The 10150-nt window shown below is 36.7% G+C and overlaps 1 pseudogene; it reads left to right on the plus strand.

Moving 5' to 3' along the window:
• The first annotated feature begins 9191 nt into the window (after positions 1-9191).
• LOC133752669 (homeobox protein MSX-2-like) lies at positions 9192-9868 on the plus strand (annotated as a pseudogene).
• The last annotated feature ends 282 nt before the right edge of the window (positions 9869-10150 follow it).

The following is a 10150-nucleotide window of genomic DNA, read 5'->3' on the forward strand; positions in this document are numbered from 1 at the left end:
AATTTTTGTGCTAAAATAAGCATATTTTTAAATTTCATTTTTCCATCTACTTTTTGAAGTTCTCTTGTGCATACATTGGTATATTTTTGACCAGCTTCCTTAAGTTTGTTTCCAAGGATAATTTCAGAAAACAGCACTTCTGGCCCGTGGATAAAATTCTTTGCAAGGAAAAATAAGACAAAGGCTTTTGCTAATACAGTGGGCCCCCGGTATATATGGGCCCCACATGAATTTAACTACAAACAAATAAAAATATTGCAAGAAATATAATATCTATACTGATTACATATAGAATTTTTGTCATTATTCCTTTAAACAATATAATATAGCAACTATTTACATAGCATTTGCATTGCATTAGTTATTACAAGTAAACTGGAAGTGGTCTAAAGTATACAGGATGGTTGTATACATTATATGCAAATGCTATGCCATTGTATATAAGGGACTTGAACATATGCATATTTTGGTATAAAGAAGATTCTTGGAACCAATCCCCTGCAGATACCAAGGTAAGACTATATATTGAAATAAATCTAACAATACAAAAATCATGTCACCAAAAAGTGTTGCAACAGGGAACAAAAAATGTGTTCAGCATTGATTACTTATAAGTCACATAGCTACCTAATCTGCATGTGAGACAGCAGATGAAGGCAGGGAGAAAGCAGTTGGAAATGGTTTTGAGTGGCAATCTTCTGTATCTGTCATGGTAGCTCACATTATCTCTCAGGCTTTCAATGATAAAAATGTTTGAGTAAAGTCTTAAAATCCTAGATCATTGCCCTTTCATCTTCACTTATAAATGACCAGCCTGTCAATTGGAGACCTTTTCAATGAAAACTTCTCTTACTTTCAGTAAGTTAATTTTCAATGATGTAGTTTATTGTTTTATTTTGAAAATTATTTAGGGATGGGGACTGCCATTAAATTTTCCTGTGGTGTGTGTTATATGGAATTAAAGGGTATATTACAGTCTATCTCAGTCAATTTAACTCAACACAGATTGAATCCCAACTAACTGACAGGCACTGAGCTAGGGATCAAGGTGGAAATTTACTGTTTAATGCCATTGATTAAGGAGTGTCAAGTGACATTTTCTAAGTGATATATAAAATGAATTTCATAATTCCATCCATTGAAAATGGTTCCTTATAACAAAATTTTACAGGGGTAGATCAGTGAAGTTCAGCAAAATCTCTCTAAACTCAACAATAGGTTTGGCAAGAGATAAGAAACTGAGAGAGGCAAAGGTTAAACTTCATTGATTCAAATTCAAAACTTACTCCTCCTGCTTCTCTCCCATTTTCCTTTTCTATCATTTCCATACTAAACTCTTTTTTCATCTCCTTTTAGAGACCTTGTTTCTAGTGCCTTATTCTCACAGAAAAGGCTGGGAAACTCAAGTTGACTGATTGCAAACTTACAGTTCCAAATCAATTTGGGAATATTATTTCTTCTCACTTAGATTAAATTGCCTGAATAAATATTGCCTAAATAAATATTCTTTTAATGATAGAGACAGATAGAGAATGAATGAAAATGCTTGAACATACAGTAAAGTAATTATTTCCTTTGGAGGAACAATGCATGGTAATATAATTAAACATTGAACAATGTTATTGATAGTTATATAAATATTTGAAAATAGAACTGAGGCACCTATTGAGATTAATAACAGTTCTAAAGATGATAGGATATAGGAGCTGGTACCATGGCGCAGTAGGTTAATCCTCTGCCTGTGGCGCCGGTATCCCATATGGGCATCTGTTCTAGTCCTGGCTGCTGCACTTCCAATCCAGTTCTCTGCTATGGCCTGAGAAAGCAGAAGATGGCCCAAGTCCTTGGTCCCCTGTACCTGCGTGGGAGACCAGAAAGAAGCTCCTGGCTTTGGATTGGCACAGCTCCTGCTATTGCGGCCATTTGGGAAGTGAACCAAAGGATGGAAGACCTTTCTCTAAGACTCTCCCTCTCACTGTCTGTAACTCTACCTCTCAAATAAATAAATAAAATCTTTTAAAAAAAGATGATAGGATATAGACCAATAACATAAATTTAACCAATTGCTGCTTTGGGTGACATTAATAATATATTCGAAATGGAAACAAACTCTCAACCACTCATGACAGTCAACAGCAAGGAAATCCAGTAAAACTTGGAGCACTTAGTCTATATGCTTCCTATATGCTTCCCATTTTTAGAATCCTTGACTTTTTTTCTGAGGATGGAAGGCTTATTCATTTGTTCTTAGTCTTTGTTTGAACTATTTAGAATCTACAATGTGCTAGACATTTGTTCTAGTTTCATTACTTAATGCAATCATAAACATATTATCAAGCAAGTAGTATTATATTTGTTTTACAGATAAAGAAACTGAAACTCAGAGATATGAATTTGCCTACCAACACATTGCTTACTTAAGAAGTCACGAAAACAAGATTCGAGCCTAAGTCTCTCTGACTTCAAACTTTTCCCACTATGTTAATTCCCCATGTATTTATATCAGTGATATCTAAAACACCACTTAAAATGGTATGAGAAAGCAAAGAGCAAAATTACATGAGATAATATGTTTCTAATCACTAAATCATTTTCCTGAACTCCTATTGTAGAAAGATGTGTGATGATTCTTACAATTGGTTGAGTATATTTGCCTTATTTGAAATTCAAATTTATCTCATATACATGTTTTATAAGATTCCTCCTCAAAATTCTTACAAATTAGTAATAAAAGGTACCATTTAGACAGAATTACCTGTTGAGTATATGAAGTATTTTAGTTTATTTTTTCATTCATGCTGTATATATGTTTAAAAATCTGTTCTAATAGATGTAAAAGCTATAATAAAATAAATATTTTTATATAGTTCTAGTTGCTTTTGTTAACTAGAATTTGGCTCAAAAGTACTATGTTGCCGGCGCCGCGGCTCAATAGGCTAATCCTCCGCCTTGTGGCGCCGGCACACCGGGTTCTAGTCCCGGTCAGGGCACCGATCCTGTCCCGGTTGCCCTTCTTCCAGGCCAGCTCTCTGCTGTGGCCAGGGAGTGCAGTGGAGGATGGCCCAAGTGCTTGGGCCCTGCACCCCATGGAAGACCAGGAGAAGCACCTGGCTCCTGCCATCGGATCAGCGCGGTGCGCTGGCCGCAGCGCGCTACCGCGGCGGCCATTGGAGGGTGAACCAACGGCAAAAGGAAGACCTTTCTCTCTGTCTCTCTCTCTCACTGTCCACTCTGCCTGTCCAAAAAAAAATAAAGTACTATGTTAGGAACTGTCATGTTCTCTTGCCTGGTTGGGCTGGCAGCAATACTTTGTAAATGCCAGTAGTTGCTACAGGTTATAGACATAATCAGGTCCATCCAAACTTTAAAAGTGCTTAATATTTCAAAATATTTACAAGTAATTTGCTAGTATTAACAAAATGGTAAGCATATTTTTGAATGTCAAACAAGATTTTCAGTTACTGCCTTCCAGGATATTTTTAAAATAACTTTTTCATTCTTTCAGCATGATGATTTGAGGCCATGATAATATGTATGATAATACACATACATCCTATTACCTGTTACTAAGTGAAATCTAAATTTGTAAATTCATAGAATTTAGGACTAAATATGTTCAGCTTATATTGACATTTTTTGTGTACTTATTTATTTATTTATTTATTTTCTTTTTTGACAGGCAGAGTGGATAGTGAGAGAGAGAGAGAGAGAGAGACAGAGAGAAAGGTCTTCCTTTTTGCCGCTGGTTCACCCTCTAGTGGCTGCTGCGGCTGGCGCATCGCGCTGGTCCGAGGCCAGGAGCCAGGTGCTTCTCCTGGTCTCCCATGGGGGTGCAGGGCCCAGGGACTTGGGCCATCCTCCACTGCCTTCCCAGGCCATAGCGGAGAGCTGGCCTGGAAGAGGGGCAACTGGGACAGAATCTGGCGCTCCAACCAGGACTAGAACCCGGTGTGACGGTGCCGCAAGGCGGAGGATTAGCCTGTTGAGCCACGGCACCGGCCATACTTATGTTTTACACCAAGTGTGCACTTGCAGTTGTTAATTCAGGTTTAATTTGCTCCTATTTTAACACTTCAAAAATTATTCAAGTAAACTATTGGAAATTAAACATGTTAGTTACAGTAGTAATACATTTTCAAGATTCTCAACAAAGATTATAATAATGTAATTGAATTGTGGATATGGGCAAAAACCAAATAGTCTGAAGTATATTTTCAAAGCAAAACTTTATTAGAAAGCATAATTTATATTGTGCTTTTCTAGTAGGTTTGAAATGTTTATTATTAGAGATTGGGCTATGTAATTTTTAATTTTTATTTCATAAAGAAATATTTGAGAAAGTAGACCTTTAGATCATGTTATGTATACAGATAATGTCCTGATGTTTTGATGACTTTTAAAGGCCTTATTATATCAACCTTGTATAATGTTGTCTCCTTGATTATTTAAATTCCTTGATTCTTTTAAGTTTGTTATTTATCAACTACTTTGTTCAATGTGAAGATGTGTTAATTTGTGGGAGAAGAGTGCCAATTGATAGTTCTATTAAAAATTAAGGTTACAATATTTGGAAAGAAAAGTAGATACAGTAACAGTGATGTTATCAATTATTCTATAATTGATTTTAGAGAGGTTATAAGCTTCTGTTAAGTTGACATATGTAGTTTAGAGATATAAAATTTAAATGTTTACATCATTTTATGTTGAATGTCACAGAATTTCATGGAATGAAAGAGTTTGATATTTAAACTAAAGTCTAAGAAAATAGAATCTGAAAGGAAACTGATGTTGAGCTTCATACACTTAGTTTCATGCTGTATTCTCTAACATATCAAATTATTGGACTTTTAAAATGTCATTGCATAGTCATTCAACTGAATTAATTTTTTTAGAAAAGAAAAACAGGGTTTAGCATCACTCATTTACACATTTACTGTTAAATATTTAAGTATTATGGATGTATGCTTTATATAAGAAAAATATTAAAAAGTTATTTATTATATATTGAAAATCATCTTAAGACTCTCCAGGATATTTGAAGTAGTTATAGGACCAAGGAAAAAGCATGTTTTTCAAGATCTGGTCCTGTGTGCCTTGCTTTACCAAATAACTGACTTTTCTGGAGAATATTTCTGTAATTTACAACTGTAGACATATGGACAAAATTAAGATATTTTAAGTATAACTATAATTTTATTTTTTGGTTGTTTCAACATTTGTTCTTCAAATCCTTTATCTAACAAAATAGGTATTTTATAAAATATATATTAGTGAACAGTACCTTATTTAATTAATATGGCACCATTGCTCACTCATTGAATTTTTTTGAAACTTACACAATTGTATATAATTGTCATTTAGTTGTTTCATTCACTATTACAAGATATAATTTACTATGATTTTAAAAATATTTTAGAAATTATTTGGATCATGAATTTGTCTACGTCTAGTCCATTTTAGAAAAATTCTTTTGGTTTGGGAATGTGATTTGTATACTTATAGGTTTTTATGGACATAATTCAAAGGAATATGTGAACTGATTGTTAAATGGATTTTTAATTGATAAATTTAGCATCGTTTTGGGATCCATTATTACCTATTTAATAGATTTATTGAAATAGATTATTTTTGTAAATAACTCTATATAAATGTTTTCCTTGTTTCCAAATTTACTTGTGTCTAGAACTTAACTCATGAGTAGTCTGCTGTCTTTATATATAAAAAATGATCTTTTCCCTACCTCTCCAGTTACCTTTATCACATGTGATCTTCTTTTTCTTAAACCTATGCTTTTAGGAAAGACTGGATTTTATTTAAATCAGTTAAAATTTCTCTACCTGTATGATGGTAAAGGTCTAAAAGTTGTTTTTAAATAAAATATCTCTTTGCTAATCTAAAAAAAAGAAATATAATTAAAATATTCTACTTATAATAATTCAATCAGGCAATAGTGTTCCAAAGCTTATAGTGTGCCAGCAGCTGTACTAGGCAATGGCAACACACACGTGGGCTTTCAGTGAACTCCGAAGTGGTAGCAACTATGTCACTAATGGAAATGTAAGGATGTTTTAAATTTTTTTCAACTTTTATTTAATAAATATAAATTTCCAAAGTATAACTTTTGAATTATAGCGGCTTTTCCCCCATAACCTCCCTTCCACCTGCAACCATCCCATCTCCCACTCCCTCTCCCATCCCATTCTTCATCAATATTCATTTTCAATTATCTCTATATACAGAAGATCAACTTAGTATATACTAAGTAAGATTATTAATATGGTTTACCATATTGATAGAACAATGGAGTGAAAAATATGATCAGTGTCCATCTCATTATAGGCAATTTGTGTATAGATGTAGAAGACTCTAGTAAAAATTCCTCTGCAAATTTATGATGAAATCTCTTCAAAAATAGACATTTATTTCATTAACTTAATAAAAGATGTCAGCAAAAATCTACAAAAAGCATTAAACCCAGTTGTGATATGTTTTCATCTCTCCTTCTTTATAGCTGGGAAAAATTGAAGTGTCTGATATTACCACTTCTGCCAATCAACTGTCCAGGCAGGTTCAGTAAGAGGAGAAAAAGAAATAAAGGATTTTATATTGAATAAAAAGAAACAAAATTGCCATTGACCACAGATTATATTACTACCTGCATAGAAAACCAAAAAGAACCTATGGATAAATTGATAATAAGAGATTAGCAGAATGGGTAGTACAGCAGGTTAAAACACTGCTTGGGATGCTTGCATCCCATAATGCAGTGGTGATTTGAGTCCTATTATACACCTGGGAAGCAGCAGATGATGGTTCAAGTACTTAAGTTCCTATCACCCATGTGGGAGATCCTTATGGAGCTTCTGGATTCAGCATGGCCCAGCCTGGGCTGATATGGCCATTTGGGGGTTGAATCAGCAGATGAAAAGATCTCTCTCCCCCTCTCCCCCCCTCCTTTTCTCCCTCTTTCTCCCCCATCATTCTGTTCAAATAAATAAATAAATAAATCTTTAAAAATAGAGACATTTTAGCAAGGTTGTTAGACACATTACTTTTGTTCCTGTACATCAGCAGCAAATTATAATAAAAGAACTAAAAGATACCCTACAATAAAATAAATATGGGTAACACCTATGAATTAAAGGAATATGGAGCTACACTAAGGTAACACAATCCCTAAAATCTCCATGTTTAGCATAATCCATATTTATTTCTTGCTCATGTTACAGTTAATGTCAATTTGTGACCTTTGGCACAGATTTCCTTCAAGGGGTGACTTGAGATTTCTAGAAACATCTAGTGTGTACCAATGCCATCTGGAATATGTTATCTATTAGTTAATTATAGATGAGGAGAAAAGGAATCAAAGAGGTAAATTGGCTGCTTTTTTAAGGTTTATTTATTTTACTTGAAAGTCACAGTTACACAGAGAGGAGAGAGGCGGGGGGAGGGGGGGGTCTTCCATCCGCTGGTTCACTCCCAGGTTGGCCACAACAGCTGGAGCTGCGCCAATCTGAAGCCAGGAGCCAGGAGCTTCTTCTAGGTCTCCCATGTGGGTGCAGGGGCCCAAGGACCTGGGCCATCTTCTACTGCTTTCCCAGGCCATAGCAGAGAGCTGGATCAGAAGTGGAGCAGCCGGGTCTCGAACCAGTGCCCATATGGGATGCTGGCACCGCAGGTGGCAGCTTTACCTGCTACGCCACAGCGCTGGCCCCTAAACTGGCTCTTAATTGCCCAACTACCCTATATTCAGAGGAAGATAGAAATGTAGAGCTGAACATGGATATTTTTGTGCACACTTCTGGTCTTTAACAAAAAGTATGATTTTGAAAAATATAATGAAAATCTAAATGAAAGGAATGATACACCATGTTTAAGGATAAGGAAGTTGGATAGTATTGGGTAAAATTCCATTTAAAATTGCAATAAAGATTTTCAGTGTATGTATGTAGCTTGAGAAACTGACTATAAAATGAATATAGAAGAGCAAGGGGAGAAGCATAGATAGCTAAGACAGGGGCAGGCCTTGTGACACAGTTGGTTATGCTGCAGCTTATGACACCAGCATCCCATATCAGAGTGCTCCTTCAAGTACCAGCTACTCTTCTTCCCATCCAGCTTCCTGTTAATGTGCCTGGAAAGGCAGTGTAATATTGCCCAAGTACTTGGGCCCCTGTCACACATGTGGGAGATCCAGATGGTGTCCCTGCCTCCTGGTTTCAGGCTGGCCATGTTCTAGCTATTAGAGACATTTGGAGAATGAACCAGTAGATGGAAGATCTCTCTCCTCTCTCTCCCTCACTCCCTCTCTGTCATTTTGCTTTTCAAATAAATAAATTTTTACAAAGAATAGTTAAAGAGCCATTGTTGTGGTGCAGCAGTTAAGCCATTGCCTGTGATGCCAGTATCCCATATGAGCATGGGTTCAAGTCCTGGCTGCTACCCTTTTGATCAATCTCCCTGCTAATCTACCTTGGAAGGCATCAGATGATGGCCCAAGCTCTTGGATTCCTGGCACCTATGTAGGAGACACAGATGTAATTCCTGGCTCCTAACTTTGGCCTGGCCCAGTACTAGCTACTGTGGGCATTTGGAGAGGGAACCAATGAATGGAAGGTCTCTTTCTTCTGTGTCTCTCCTCTTACTGTCACTCTGCCTCTCAAATAAATCAATGCCTAAAAAAGGTAAAGAAAATGAGGTAGAGGGGTTAACTCTACAGGTATCAAGGTATGTTACAAAATTTATATTAAAATAATGTTAGTATAGAAGTTAACAAAACTAACAATGAAATTAAATAGTCTAGAAAAAACTCTTTGGATATATAGTAATTAAATATTTGATAACGGTAGTATTTCAGATCAGTGTGAAGAGATGAACTAATCAATAAATAGCATCAGAGAAATTGAATATTCATAAAATGTAGAGTTATGGTAGATTTAAATCTTTCATAATTCCTTCTAATACATTTCAGGTAGATTAAATATCTGTAGGTTGAAATAGCTAAAATTATTTGAGCAACATGTAGGATATTATTTTCATATTATTGATTTGAGGAAGATGTTCATAAACAACAGGAAAAGGAAGTTATAAAGCAAAGTACTGAGTGGTTTGACTGCATCAAAATTTAAACTCTCTTGGTCACAAGTCACACTATAAGTAAAGTTGGAAGTTCGGAGGGGGAATTTCATCCAATGATTGGGCTGGACAATCGTAGCCAAGCCAGGAGCCTGGGTGCACTGAGGGGGCTGCATCAAGGTCTCCAGATGGCCCTCCAGCATGGAGGCACTCATGTTGGAGAGTGTCCTTGCTGCCAGCCAATATGCACCCTGACTACTGCTGTCTGGACATGGTGCTTGGAAGCATATAGCCTCTGGCCTTTGTTCAAGTCCAAGTTGGAGAATTCAGAAGAGATAGTGGATGGATGCAGGAATCTAGCAGACACTCGCAGTTACCAAGGCACATGTTCTCTATCACCTGCATCCTAAGGAAACAAGACCAACTGGACGTTAGGCGCACCCATTACCTCCCAGATCCTTGCCCTGGAGCCCAAGCTCAGTAACACATGGTATATCCATTGCAGAGCATTCAGAGTTCTCCAATCTCTGAGTCTCACAGAGAGGTCAGAATCTGGTTTCAGAGCTAAAGGGCGAAGGCAAAAAGGCTGCAGAAAGCAGAACTCAAAGAGCTGAAAATGGCTGCAAAACCAATGCTACCCTCTGGCTTCAGTCTCCCTTTCTGCATCAACTCACCCCTGTGAACAGCATCCGTATACAGAGCTTCCTACCATTTCCATAGACCTGTGCTTGCCATCCTGCTTGTCAGGCTGTATGCAACACAGGTGGGATATAGCATATACCAGTTGTCCTAAGGAAGACTGGAACAACAGACTCCATGATGGAGGTTTAGAAGCATCCCCCTCCCTCTCCAGGAAGGCAGTACTAATACAGTATTCTTTTTAAAAAATTTTTGTTTTAATTGAAAGGCAGAATTAGAGCATGAGGGGGAGAGAGGGAGGGGCAAAGTGGGGAAGGCTGGAGGGAGAGGGAGAGGTCTTCCATCTGTTGGTTTACTCCCCATATGTCTGTGATGATCAGAGCTGGGCCAGAATGAAGCTAGAATCCAGAAATTCCATCCAGGTCTCCCATGTGGA

Source organism: Lepus europaeus, chromosome X (assembly GCF_033115175.1).
Source record: "Lepus europaeus isolate LE1 chromosome X, mLepTim1.pri, whole genome shotgun sequence".
NCBI lineage: Eukaryota > Metazoa > Chordata > Mammalia > Lagomorpha > Leporidae > Lepus > Lepus europaeus.